A 13714-nucleotide genomic window follows, 5' to 3' on the forward strand; every position below is an offset into this window, starting at 1 on the left:
TCTCGGGTGGGAGACTGGCTTCGCACATTCATGGCTCGGTGGAGGTCTCTCCTCTGCGACCGTTGGGGTTGCGAAGTGGTTTCCTTGGGGTACAAGATTGAGTTTCTCTCTTGTCTGCCAAACAGGTTTTTTCCCTCCGGCCTCTGGCCTCCTCCGGTTCGCCGGTTGGCTCTGTCAGGGGCTGTCCAGGATCTTCTGGTCAGGGGAGTGATTGTGTCAGTTCCCTCGTTGGAACAGTCTCAGGGGTTTTACGCCATTCTGTTTGTGTCCCCACGGAGGATGGGGCCCGGTCAATCCTGGGCCTCATGTCCCTCGTTTGTTTTGTCAAGGTGCAAACTTTCAGGTGGTGTCGATTCGCTTGGTAATAGCGGCACTCCTTTAGGGGGATTTTTTTCTGGCATCCTTGGATGTCATGAACGCGTACCTACTTGTTCACGTATCCTCAAAGCACCAGAGTTTCTGTGCTTTGCGGTCGGGGGGGACCATTTTAATTGGTGTCCTTCCTGTTCGGCGGGTTTTCGCCAAGGTGCTCGTCCCGATACTGGCCCGGCTGTGACAGCGGGGGTTTTGTTATCATTGGATGTCTGGCCGACATTCTCCTTCGAGCTTCTTCGAGCTCTGCATTGGTGGAGCCGTGTCCATCACGTGTTACCTGGGACTAGTACTGGATTTCGCCGGGGCGGGAGTGTTTTTCTCCTAACGGAAAAACTTCAGATTCTGCTGTCTGCTGTGCAGCAGTTGCCGACCCAGAAATGGACTAGCTTCCGTCATCTCTGGATTACCAGATTCATTTGAGTCATCTGATCATGTCTCCCCTGGTGTGGTGGCTGGCGTTTCCGGTGCTTCGGGCCGAAAAGTCGTTTTTTTCTGCTGGACAGTGGTCACGACGGATGGGCGCTTGGGGCACCCAATCAGCCCAGGGACACTGGACTCAGGTGGAATCCTGCCTACTGATTAACGTTCTGGAGCTCCGAGCGATCAAGCTTTGCCTTGCCAGGTGGTCCCTGGATCTGCAGGGCCGACAGGTTAGGATCCTGTCCGATGACGCCACGGCCTTGGCGTAGGTTGATTATCAGGGAGGCACACGGAGTTCTGTTGCAGCGACGGGGGTCGCGCACATCCTTCGGTGGGCCGAAGGGTCCGTTCCGGCTCTATCGGCCGGGTACATTCCGGGAATACGGAATTGGCTAGCCGACTACCGAAGTCGCACTACATTGGGCCAAGGAGAGTGGTCTCTCCACCCGCAGGTGTTTCGGGGTCTGTGCCGAAAGTGGGGCACTCCGGACGTGGACCTTCTAGCGTCCCGTCTCTATCGGTAGGTGCCACGGTTCGTGGCCAGGTTTAAGAACCCGTGGGCGGTTTGGCCGCGTTGCTTCTGGTACGCGGACCTAATGCGTCTGGTGGCAGATGCCCCCCCAGCGTCTTCCCCTGGGAAATGATCTTCTGCTACAGGGTCCGATCTTCCACCCTGTTTCACAGCCACCGTCCTTAGCGGCGCGGCTGTTGAGAGCCAGGGGCTTAAGGACCGAGGCCTATTGGACTCGGTGGTCTCTACCGTGCTGCCTGCACGGAGGTCTACCTCACGTAGGTTTTTTTCCCTCATACATGGAAGGCCTACATCTCCGTGTGTGGGGAGATGAACTGGCACTCTCGTACATGCGTTGTGTACAGGATTCTGCTGTCTTTGCAGCAGGGAGTGGTTTAGGCTCTCGCCTTACGTACAGTTGGGAGCCAGATTTCTGCTCTGGCTGTTTTTACTTGCGGCGACCCTTGGCGTTGCACTCCTGGGTGCGTACGTTGGGTCAGGGGGTCTGGCAGGGGCCCCTCTGGTATGCCCTCCTTTACCCCCATGGGACTTGAATTTAGTCCTTTCAGTGCTTCGGGATGCTCCCTTTGAGGACATTCGGGAGGTTTTTTGTTTATTGTCACTAAAGGTGATTTTATTTCTGGTAGCAATTACCTCGATCAGACGGGTGTCTGTCTGATCTGGCGGCCTTGTCTTGCAAGGCTCCCTACTTGGTCATCCGTATGGATGAGGTGGTGCTGCGGCCGCAGCCGTTTTTTCTCCCTAAGGTCGTTTCGGCTTTTCACATTGAGGTGGACATTGTTCTTCCATCTTTATGTCCTCGGCCGAAATGCCAGGAGGAGGCCACTTGCATCCTCTGGATGTGATTCGGGCCCTACGAGTGTACTTATATGTTACAGTTCCGTTCCGGAAGTCGGGCTCACTGTTCGTGTCGGTGGCTGGCCCTACAAGAGGGCCTGGCAGTCTTCCTAGGTGGTTCCGACGGATTGTGCTTCAGGCCTATGTCCTGAAGGGGCATGCGCCCCCCTTTCGGGTTATGGCGCATTCGACCAGGGCGATCGGGGCCTCTTGGGCTTCCTGCATCTTGCCTCTGTGTTACAGCGGTGTTAGGATGCATCCTGGTCGTCAATCCACGCTGTTTCAAAGTCTTACAAGGTGGATGTGTGTGCATCTTTTGATGCCTTCCTCAGCCGCAGGTGTTACGGGCGGCAGTTTATGGTTGGAGTTTCTCCGTTGAGCAACTCCGGTTTTTGTTTGGGGTGTAACCTGGTTTGCTGTGTTACTTTCCCACCCCTCTAATTTTTTGACACTGCTTGGGGACGTCCCTAATGTCAATGAAGGCTGTGTCCGTCTATGAACGAAAGAGAAAAAAGGATTTTACGGTGAGTACAAAAATCCTATTTTTTTTTCAAAATTTTCGGTCTTTCTGTTTATCGCAAAAAAAAAAAAAAATCGCAGAGGCAATCAAATACCATAAAAAGAAAGCTCTATTTGTGGGAAGAAAAGGACGCAAATTTCGTTTCGGTACAACATTGCATGACCGCGCAATTACCAGTTAAAGCAGCGCAGTGCCACATTGTAAAAATACCTCTGGGCATTTAAGCTGCATATTGGTCCGGGGCTTAAGTGGTTAAATATCGTGCCTGGGGGGGGGGGGTCCCCTTAATCTGCCTGTAAAGTGGTGCATATGTGCGATGTGTAGAACATGTTGCAGCAATAATGACATTTCTAAAGGAAAAAATGTAATTTAAACTTGCTCGTTGCTGTAATGTCTTGACGGCTCCAAGCAATATGGATAAAAAAAAAAATGGAAAAAAAAAAAAGCGGGGAAAGAAGAATACATTTTTAATAAAGGACTTGTCTTAAAGGCTATTGTCTTTTTGTTACACCACATTACTTTTTTTTGTACCCCCCATACTCATTCACATAGTGGGGGGGGGGCAGAGGATCTGGGGGCCCCCTTGTTAAAGCCCCTCAGACCCTGACAAATACCAGCCAGGGTTGTAGGAAAGAGGCCCTTGTCCTCATCAACATGGGGACAAGGTACTTTGGGGTGGGGGGGGCATAGCCCCCCCTGTCCCAGAGCACCCCTCCACCCATGTTGAGGGCATGCGGCCTGGTATGGTTCAGGAGGGGGGGACCCCCACACCATTTTTTTTTTTTTTATAATTTTGGCGTGGGGTTCCCATTAAAATCCAGACCAGACCAAAAGGGTCTAGTATGGTCTGCGGGACGACGACCGCGCGCTGTTTTTGGTCTGGATTTTTTAATTGCCGGGTGCTGGCAATTGTTAACAGTACACTACACTATTATGCAGGCCTCAGTGTACTTGGCACAAAAACATCCTCACCAGTCTTGGGGCATGAATTGTCTTTGAGTTTTTGTCTCAATTGTCGAGAGTTTTCTTCTGGACCATAACCCTTCCACTTAATTAGATACTAAATGAGGCCTCTCCTCTTTCTGCGGTCCACAATGGCCTCAATGTTAGGCATCTTCAGTTGGACCCGCTGATTGTCTCCCGCTCTGTCCAATCACGCGCGTTTCCACTGTCTATTGCACAAAATTACTTACAGGTACGTTGTTTCGTGCAGTAGAGCCGCCCTGCTGCAATATATCTGCAGTAGGTGACACTTAATGTTCACTTTATTTTTTTTATTTTTTATTTTTTTCAAATAACAAACATGTCATACTCCACTGTGCCGTTAGTTTTGCACAGAGTGGCATCGATCGTCCTCTTCTGGGGTCCCATGGCGGGTCTCGCGGCTCCTCTCCGCAAGAGCTAACCCCCTCTGGGAAGCTCTCTCCAGAAGTAGTTGCATTACAGGCACGCTCCCCTGTCATACAATCAGCGTCCATAGCCGCCGATTGTATGAGTCGGCCCCGCCCCCTGGCGGCCTCGTCGTCGTATTTGATCGACAGCAGCGGGAGCCAATGGCTGCGCTGCTATCAATCTATCCAATGAAGAGCCGATCAGCCATGGGGAGAACGACACGGGATTGTGCCCTCACAATCCCGCGTCCAAACCCACAGCATCAGTCAGGTATTCTAACACAAGTGCATTCATTTTGCAAGAAAGGACATTGGATTTTTTGAGCTTCTTGGAAATAAGAAACTCCACAAAGTTTGATTTCAAGAGACTTTATTGTTTTTGGGTTGAAATATTGTATTACCGTATTTATCGGCGTATATCGCGCACTTTTATCCCCTTAAAATCAGAAGGAAATCGTGGGTGCACGATATACGCCGATCCCGACATTGTCCGACCTAAGTGTACACGCTCGGCCCCGCCCGCAGCCACGCGAGGGTAGCCGAATGTGCAGGAAATCCGGCTCTGCACAGCACGCCAAATTCAAACACACTCCACTGCAACCCCGCAGATGGACACCCACCCACAAGGCTCGACGAACCCTGCCGCAGACGGACACCCACAAGGCTCGACGGACCCCGCGCAAGGCCGCAGACGGACGCCGGGCAAGACAGGAGACGGACACCGACAAGGCTAGACGGACGCCGGACAAAGCCGCCGATGGACGCCGGGCAAGACATCCAAAATATACATTTTTTTTTTTTTACCCTAAACTTCCCTTCTCAGCTTTAGGTGCGCGCTATACGCCAGCGCGCGGTATATGCCGATAAATACGGTATATTGTTTTATGGAAGGTGTTGTATTGTCAAATGATATTTTTGCAAAAAAAGTAAAAAGCTTTCCATTAAGTCTACAGACACTTACTTCACTTGTCCTCATCCATGTTTCCAAACGTATCTATTAGTTTTGCCTTAGTCCTGGTCAGACTATATGTCATGACACAGGAAGGAGTTGACCAGCTGACCTCATTAGCACACACCGTGCATCATCCACCCTCCTACCTACCCACCCATTCCCAGCTGCACATTTTTTTAATGAAATGCAATCCAATCAGTGATCACCCTTCTCACTAAATACACAATGTACAATCAGATTGCATAGTGTATGGCTATCAGAGGGAGTGGACAAACACTCAGCTATCAAACATCGTTCACATCTCTGCATAGTGGGAATTAGCATTCCCACATGCAACGTTTAAGCGAGGGGGGAGGCATTTTGTAGCATTTTCACTCATCACACTTAGGGTAGCCCATCCACCTGAATGAACGGCCCTACATTACAATAGCCCCAAAACTGCATTGCTTTAACTGACAATTTCGCGGTCGTGCCATGCTGTACACAAACAAATATGACATCTTTTTTCCCCCCACAAATAGAGCTTTCTTTTGGTGGTATTTGATCATCTCTGCGATTTATTGTTTATTTTTTGCCCTAAAAAACAAGTGACAATTTTGAAAAAAACACAATATTTCTCTTCCGTTCATGGACAGACACAGCAGCATTGCCCTTAGGGTTATATACCTTCCTTCTAGGAGAGACTAGGCAGAAAAAAAACAGCGCTTTAAGTGTTAAAAACACTGCTCTCAGTACAGCACCTCCCCGGGTACATCCCACTCTCTGGAACATCCAGCCTCAGTTTTAATCTGCCTAGCGTCAGGAGAGGACATGGCCTTTCTGGAGCCCATGTGCTCTGGAGATTTTTTGTGTTTTTTCGCTTTATTTGATTTTGTTCCTGCATTTGGCTCTGTCAGAGTGTGCCGGGCCGACAGCCATGCCGTATCTACCTGCGGATGTTGGGTCTGTCTGGAATGCCTCCAGCCGGTGGTCGCAGGAAGGGTAAGTAGTATCCCCTTACAGCGCACAAGGGTTAAGTGAATGTCACTTTATAGTCTAAAATATAATGTAGAAAAACATATATGCATGAATAATTGAAATAGCCGCAAATAGCACAGAGCAAAATAGAACATTTAAAATCTAATAAAAATAGTCCACAATACATAAGCAGAAGTTCATGTGGAGATGGTAGAGTGAGAACACATACACTTCGGGGGAGATGTTAAAAATGTGATCCAAATGGTGTGCATACGCTAGTATGCAGAGGTGATACGATACCTCAACAAAAGCAGCCGCTTGTACGTCTCTATGCGGAGGGATGGAATCTGTCAGTGGAAAGATGACAACCACGCTGGGAGCAGATGTTGGCGCTGTTTCCATGCAGGGAGGATACTGCCGTTTTGACCACACTGGCTCAGGGGCTGATGGAAAAGGAATGCTTCCTCGCGACAAGGATCTCAAGCGGCGGGGGAAGTCCTGGAAGGGAACCACCAAGCCGGTTCAGTGACGCGGCCGCGTCACACGGAAGCGAGGAGGGGAAGACGGAAGCCTTGTTGAGTCACACAGAAAGAGAGAAGGAGGTGTCCGGACACCGTCCATCAAGCGTCAGGTGACTCCAGGAGCCAATCGGTGTGAGCAAAAAACGAGCAGTAGGAGTACTGGCGCTAGCGTCACTAAAAGGATTTCCCGAGTGTCAGCACAACGCATCAGCTACAGTGTACTACTGCAAACATATGGGGGCATCAAGGATAATTATGGTGAGCCGTGACTGACATGTTTCGCGTGCCAGGACGCTTTATCAAAGTCACAGGCAGGCTTCACCATCAGGTTAATAAAGGGAAAGGAATAATTCCATTGGACAATAAAAAAAGGGGGGGGAGGATTCGAGGTTTTAACCCTACCATCACCACCACATTAATAAAAACATCTGAAAAGGTGAAAGAATATACTTGTGTGTATATATACACATATATAATGTATATAATGGTCTCTCTCTTGAAAGAATATATAACATACATAGAAAACTAATCTGAAGAACACCCACAATACAACGATAAATATAATGAAAAAATAATAAAAATCAAAGTAAAAAAAAAAAAAAAAAAAAATAAATAAATAAATATAAAAGAAAATAAATAAAAAAATCAATCAAAAAATCAGTTAAACGCCATACATACATACAATCCATATATAACGCCTACGCAACTGTCTAGGGAATATAACTAAATGTACATAGACACATGTATACATATGCATGTCTCAGGACGGTGGGAAAGATAAAAAATAAAAGTTTTTTGCTGTAAACACTGGATAAAAATAATGTGTGTGCCCAGTGCATTAAGTTAATTGGTGATGCTAAGAATATCTAACTCCTCGTTGAGGCCACCAGGGTGTTTTCGGCTGGTGCATTCCTGGGGAGGTCGACTGAGGGTCCGCCCTGCTTTCCTCTCTCCCTTCCTCTCCTTCCTTCCCCGTTCTGGGTGGCGGCTGTGAGGTGGGGGGTCCACCTGAGGGGGTGCTCTGCTACTGCCGGGGGGCTGTGCTGCTGTGGGGTACTGTATTTTTTAATGTGATGGTGCTGTGACAGTGTCTGCTGTGTTTCACTGTGTGTTGAACACGTGTACGGCCGCCATTTTGCCGGAGCCGCGGTTCTATATGTCGGCGGACATTTTCTTGTAGCCCGCATGCTGTTTTTCTGCATGTCGGCGGCCATCTTGAAAAAGTTTTGGCCTCTGGTGTCTGGAATAACGGCGCCAACACCGCAGTTTTTTCTTCCTGAGGGAACGACACAGCACGGACAGCACGCTCAGCTCTGCACAGTGGTACAGCCTGGTTCTGGGTGGTGAGTCCCCGGGGATCCCCTGCTCTCTGTGAAAGCCGGGAGGGTGGGTCCCGTTTTTTCTGCAGTACTAAGGTTGCATATTTAGGTGGGACAGCATGGAGTCTGAACCAGAGGCTTCTACCCCAACTATGCCAGATTTAACCCTTAGTGCCCCTGCTCCTGTGGCCTCGTTGGATACTATGACGGCAGTCCTGGAGGCGTTTGTTGCCAGGATTGAAGCGGCAAGTGGCAATTTTTTGTTGGTGCTCTTATCACTGCGGTGCGGGATACTCAAAAACTTGAGGATTTGGCGGAGGCATCAGACATGCCGGTCCCTTTTGGGTTCCGCAAGCCACCCCGCACCGCAAAAGTGTTTCCTTGTGTTCCTTATCTGGACAAACTGTTATACAAGGAATGGGATCGGCCGCAGAAAGTTTTTGCAGTACCAAAATACTTTGCGGTCAGTTACCCACTTTTTTAGGAAATCCTCCTCAAAATGGTATTTCCTCCATCAGTGGACCCTCCGGTGTCCAGGCTGAACAAGGCCACCACGTTGCCTGTGGAAGGGGCTCCCGCCTTTAAGGACCCCACAGATAGGAGAGCTCAGGCTGTGGCCCGCTCCTTATTCACAGTGGTGGGGTCGGCAGTGAGACCGGTTTTGGCCGGGGCTCTGGTGTCGCAGACACTTACCGAACGGGCTAAGTCCCTGGTACAGGAGCTGGAGGCGCATAATGCTCCTGAGCTCTGTGTGGACCTGGCTGACCAGTTGGTGCAAGGTCTGAAATTTGTCTGTGAGTCAGCCCTGGATACGCTTCCCTTGCTCTCCAGGGCCTTTGCCTACGTGATGGTACTACACCGCCTTGTGTGGCTAAAGTGTTGGTCTGCGGACTAGTCCTCTAAGAAGTCCCTGGTGGACTTACCCTTTAAGGGTGAACGGCTTTTTGGGGCGTCCCTGGATGACATCATAAAATATGCCACACGTGGTAAGAGCACTCTACTCCTGCAATCTGGGAAGGGTAAGGAGCCTCGCCGTAAGCAAGGGCCCTCATTTACTGCCCCCAAGCGTTTTTTTCGCCCGCCAAGTGCGGCAGGAAAACGTTTCCAGGGTGCTAAGGCGTCCACTGAAGGGCAAAAGCGCCCCTGGTACCGCAAGCCTGCGGACAAGCCTGCCTCAGCATGAAGGTTTGCTCCCACCCACATCTCGGGTGGGGGTCCGGCTTCGCGGCTCGGTGGAGGTCTCTTCTTTCCGACCGTTGGGTTTGCGAAGTAGTTTCCTCGGGGTACAAGATTAGAATTTCTCTATTGTCCACCAAACAGATTTTTTTTCCCTCCGGATCACCTGAAGGACCTGTCAGGGGCTGTCCAGGATCTGCTGGGCAGGGGGGTGGTTGTACCTGTTCCCTCAACGGAACGGTTTCAGGGGTTTTACTCCAATCTGTTTGTAGTCCCCAAGAAGGATGGGGTCCATCCAGTCCTGGACCTCAAGGCCCTCAATTGCTTTGTCAAAGTGCAAAAATTCAGGATGGAGTCGATTCGCTCAGTAATAGCAGCGCTCCATCAGAAGGATTTCCTAGCATCCTTGGATATCAAGGATGCATACCTGCATATCCCAATGTGCGCGAAACACCAGAGGTTTCTGCGCTTTGCGGTCGGGGAGGACCAATTTCAATTTGTGGCCCTCCCGTTCGGCCTGGCTTCGGCACCACGGGTTTTCACCAAGGTGCTCGCCACGATCCTGGCCCTGCTGCGGCAGTGCGGGATCGCTATCGTGGGATACCTGGACGACCTTCTTTTGAGAGCTTCCTCAAGCTCAGAATTAGAAGAGGACGTGTCTATCACCTGTCAGAACCTCTGAGAATTCGGTTGGCTGCTGAATATCCAGAAGTCAGTGCTGTACCGTCTCAGCGGCTGAAATATCTGGGGTTGGTCCTGGATTCCTCGGAGGCGAGAGTTTTTCTCCCAGCGGAAAAGCTGCAGACTCTGCAATCTGCGGTGCAGCGGTTGGCGACCCAGAGATGGGCGTCGCTTTGCTTTTGCATGAGAGTGCTGGGTCTGTGTCATGGTCTTACCTCTCTGCAGGCTTCTCATCACTGACGTGCTGGCAGCCATCTTGCTTCATGGGGTTCTTGTAACCTGCCTCACACTGCGGCTCCTCCTTCCCACTGGGAGGAGCTGGCTTCCCAGCATATATATATATATATGACGGCAGCTGCAGCATTTCCTCGCTTGGGCCTTTGTCTGTTACTCCTTCTGTGATTGTGCTGCCTGCTCCTGGTCAACGACCCAGCTACGAACGTCCCTTCTGGTTCCTGATTCCCGTCTTCGTTTCACCCCGTCTCTGGCTACAGACTCCGGCTTGGCTGACTCCCATCCCTGGCTATCGACCCTGGCACCGTTGGACGACTCTTCTGGCTGTTTCGATCATCAATGTGGACTTTGACCTTGCTGTTTGGTTTCCAATAAAGACGTCTTATTCATTTATCTGTTTTGTACGTCTGATTCATGCTTCCATGACAGTCTGATGGTGGCCTCTTTCGAGGCAGTTCCGTATGCTCAAGTGTTACAGAAAGATTCTGTCACGTTGGAACAAACTTCCTTCATCTCTGGATTACCAGATTCGGGTGAGTCGACTGACCAAGTCCTCCCTAGTGTGGTAGCTGACGTATCCAGTACTCCGGACTGGGAAATCGTTTCTGCCGTGTCACTGGACAGTGATCACGATGGATGCCAGCCTCTCCGGCTGGGGGTGTCTGGGGTGTCCAGTCAGCCCAGGGGCACTGGACTCAGGAGGAGTCCCGCCTTCCAATCAATGTATTGGAGCTCCAAGCAATCAAGTTGTCTCTCCAAGTGGTCTCTGGGTCTGCAAGGCCGACCGGTCAGAATGCAGTCCGACAATGCCACGGCTGTGGCATACGTCAATCATCAAGGGGGCACACAAAGCTCGGCTGCAGCGACGGAAGTCGCGCACATCCTCCGGTGGGCCGAAAGCTAAGTTCCAGCTCTGTCGGCGGTGTACATTCCGGGGGTGCTGAATTGGCTAGCCGACTATCTAAGTCGCCAAAAGCTAGACCAAGGAGAATGGTCGCTACACCCGGAGGTGTTTCAGAGTCTGTGCCAAAAATGGGGCACTCCAGACGTGGACCTCCTAGCGTCTCGTCTCTATCGGAAGGTGTCACGATTCGTGACCAGGTCGAGGGACCCGTGGGCGGACGCGTCAGACGCGCTGGTGGCACCTTGCGGTCACTATCGCCTAATATACGCTTTCCCTCCCCTTCAGCTTCTTCCTCGCCTGCTGCGCAGGGTGGAAGCCGGGGGAATACCAACAATCCTGATCGCCCCAGATTGGCCGCGCCGTCCCTGGTACGCGGACCTGGTGCGTCTGGTGGCAGACGTTCCCTGGCGTCTACCCCTGAGAGTAGACCTTCTGTCGCAAGGTCCTATCTTTCACCCTGCTTTACAGTCGCTGGCTTTGACGGCGTGGCTGTTGAGAGCCAGGTGTTGGAAGGACCGAGGTCTGTTGGGCTCAGTGATCTCTACCATGCTACTAGCACGGAAGTCTACTTCACGAAAGATTTACCATCGTACGTGGAAGGCTTACATCTGTGTGAAGAGATGAAGTGGCACCCCCGTACATACGTGATGTCCCGCATTCTGCTGTTCTTACAGCGTGGAGTGGATCAGGCTCTCGCCTTAACTACGGTTAAGAGTCTCGGCTCTAGCTGTTTACTTTCAGCGACCCTTGGCGGTGCGTACATTTGTGCAGGGGGTCCGGCATGTGGCCCCTCCTGTGCGTCCTCCACGGGGCTTGATTTTAGTTCTTTCGGCGCTTCAAGAAGCTCCGTTTGAGGACATTCGGAAGATTCCTTTACTGACTTTGTCTCAGAAGGTGGTTTTTCTTGTGGCAATTACTTCGGTCAGACGAGTATCTGAACTGGCGGTCATGTCTTGCAAGGCTCCTTACTTAGTCATCCATAAGGATAAGGTGGTGCTGCGGCCGCAGCCAACATTCTTTCCAAAGGTTGTTTCGGCTTTTCACAATAATGAGGACATCGTTTTGCCATCCTTATGTCCTCGGCCGAAAAACCCGAAGGAGGCCACTTTGCATTCCTTGGACGTGGTTCGGTCCCTACGGGTGTACTTGTCTGCTACTGCTCCGTTTCGGGAGTCGGACTCATTGTTTGTGTCGATTAAATGGTCCTAAAAAAGTTCTGGCAGTCTCGTCGGCCACCATTTCTAGGTGGATCAGACAGGTCGTGCTCCAGGCCTATGCCCTAAAGGGGCGGGCGCCTCCCTTTCAGGTCACGGTGCATTCGACCAGGGCGATTGGTGCCTCTTGGGCTTTCCGCCATCAAGTGTCTGTTTTACAGGTGTGTAAGGCAGCGACCTGGTCGTCAATCCACACCTTCTTAAAATGTTACAAGCTGGATGTGAGTGCATCTTCGGATGCCTCGTTTGGCCGCAAGGTTTTACAGGTGGCAGTTTAAGGTTGAAGTTCCTCCGTTGAGGAACTCTGGTTTGTTTGGGGTGAAGCTTGGTTTGCTGTGTTTTTTCCCACCCCTCGAATTTTTTTGACTGGTTGGGGTTGTCCCTAAGGTCAATGCTGCTGTGTCCGTCCATGAACGGAAGAGAAAATAGGATTTTTTGTACTCACCGTAAAATCCATTTCTCTGAGTTCATCGACGGACACAGCACCCACCCCTCTTTTGTTTGTACTGCTTGTCTACGAACTGAGGCTGGATGTTCCAGAGAGTGGGATGTACCCGGGGGACATGCCCCCTGGGAGGTGCTGTACTGAGAGAAGTGTTTTTAACACTTAAAGTGATGTTTTTTCTGCCTAGTCTCTCCTAGAAGGAAGGTATATAACCCTAAGGTCAATGCTGCTGTGTCCGTCCATGAACTCAGAGAAATGGATTTTACGGTGAGTACAAAAATCCTATTTTTGAGGCACGATCACGGAGCCAGGGGGCGCCCGCGCGGCGGGACTTTTGAATTGACGTATATATACGTTGCACTGCTCAGCCGTGACATTCTGCCAACTTGTATGTACAGGAGCCGGGATGGGACTGGCCTAGAGGAAAATACAAATCGTGATTCCTAGCTATTAGGAACTCACGATCTTCCTTTCCGAACAAAACGGGGATTTGTGTGTTTAGACACACACGTCCATGTTCTGCCTCTTGTACCCGCAATCGCTCGGTCTTGAGCATCGACACCCCCACGATGCAGCAGGCGCGCGCCTGCTTACCAGCTTAAAGCGACCGACATACAGCTACGACGCTTCGCGCAGTGGAGCTAACCTGCCACAGTATAACTGCAGGAGCTGTCCGTATACGGTTAATTGTAATTATTGGTGTAGTGCATTTCTGAAATGCAAGGAAACGCACAGATGGGAATAGAGCCTCACTGTTCTTGTGTTAACGCACCAATTTTACTTTCAGGTCCCACTCACATCTAGCATAGTGAGCCATACACTATACAATCTGATTGTACAAACATCCATGAAGACAGTGAAGTAATTACATTCAAGGAATAATTGCATTTAACCACTTGAATACCGGCCGCATGTAAAATGACGGCTTCACAGTGGCTCTGGAAACTCAACAGGACGTCAATTGACGTCCCGGATTCCTCCGGCCACTGGGGGGCGCGCCCCGTCCCCGAGATGCCGATGCGCGTGCCTGGCGGTCGCGATGTCCGCCAGGCACCCACGATCAGCAGTGACAGAGCAGGGACGTGGAGCTCTGTGTGTAAACACAGAGCTCCACGTCCTGTCAGGGGACAGAGGAGACCGATCTGTGTCTCTTGTACATAGGGACACAGATCGGTTACCTCCCCCAGTCACCCCCCTCCCCCCCACAGTTAGAACACACCCAGGCTACACATTTAA

The 13714-nt window shown here is 50.8% G+C and overlaps 1 protein-coding gene across 4 annotated transcripts in view; it reads left to right on the forward strand.

Annotated features, from left to right (window-relative positions):
• Positions 1 to 13714, forward strand: part of DMC1 (DNA meiotic recombinase 1) — a 530416-nt gene that overhangs the window by 107943 nt on the left and 408759 nt on the right. The window lies entirely within an intron of this gene.

This window comes from Rana temporaria, chromosome 7, assembly GCF_905171775.1.
Source record: "Rana temporaria chromosome 7, aRanTem1.1, whole genome shotgun sequence".
Classification (NCBI taxonomy): Eukaryota; Metazoa; Chordata; class Amphibia; order Anura; family Ranidae; genus Rana; species Rana temporaria.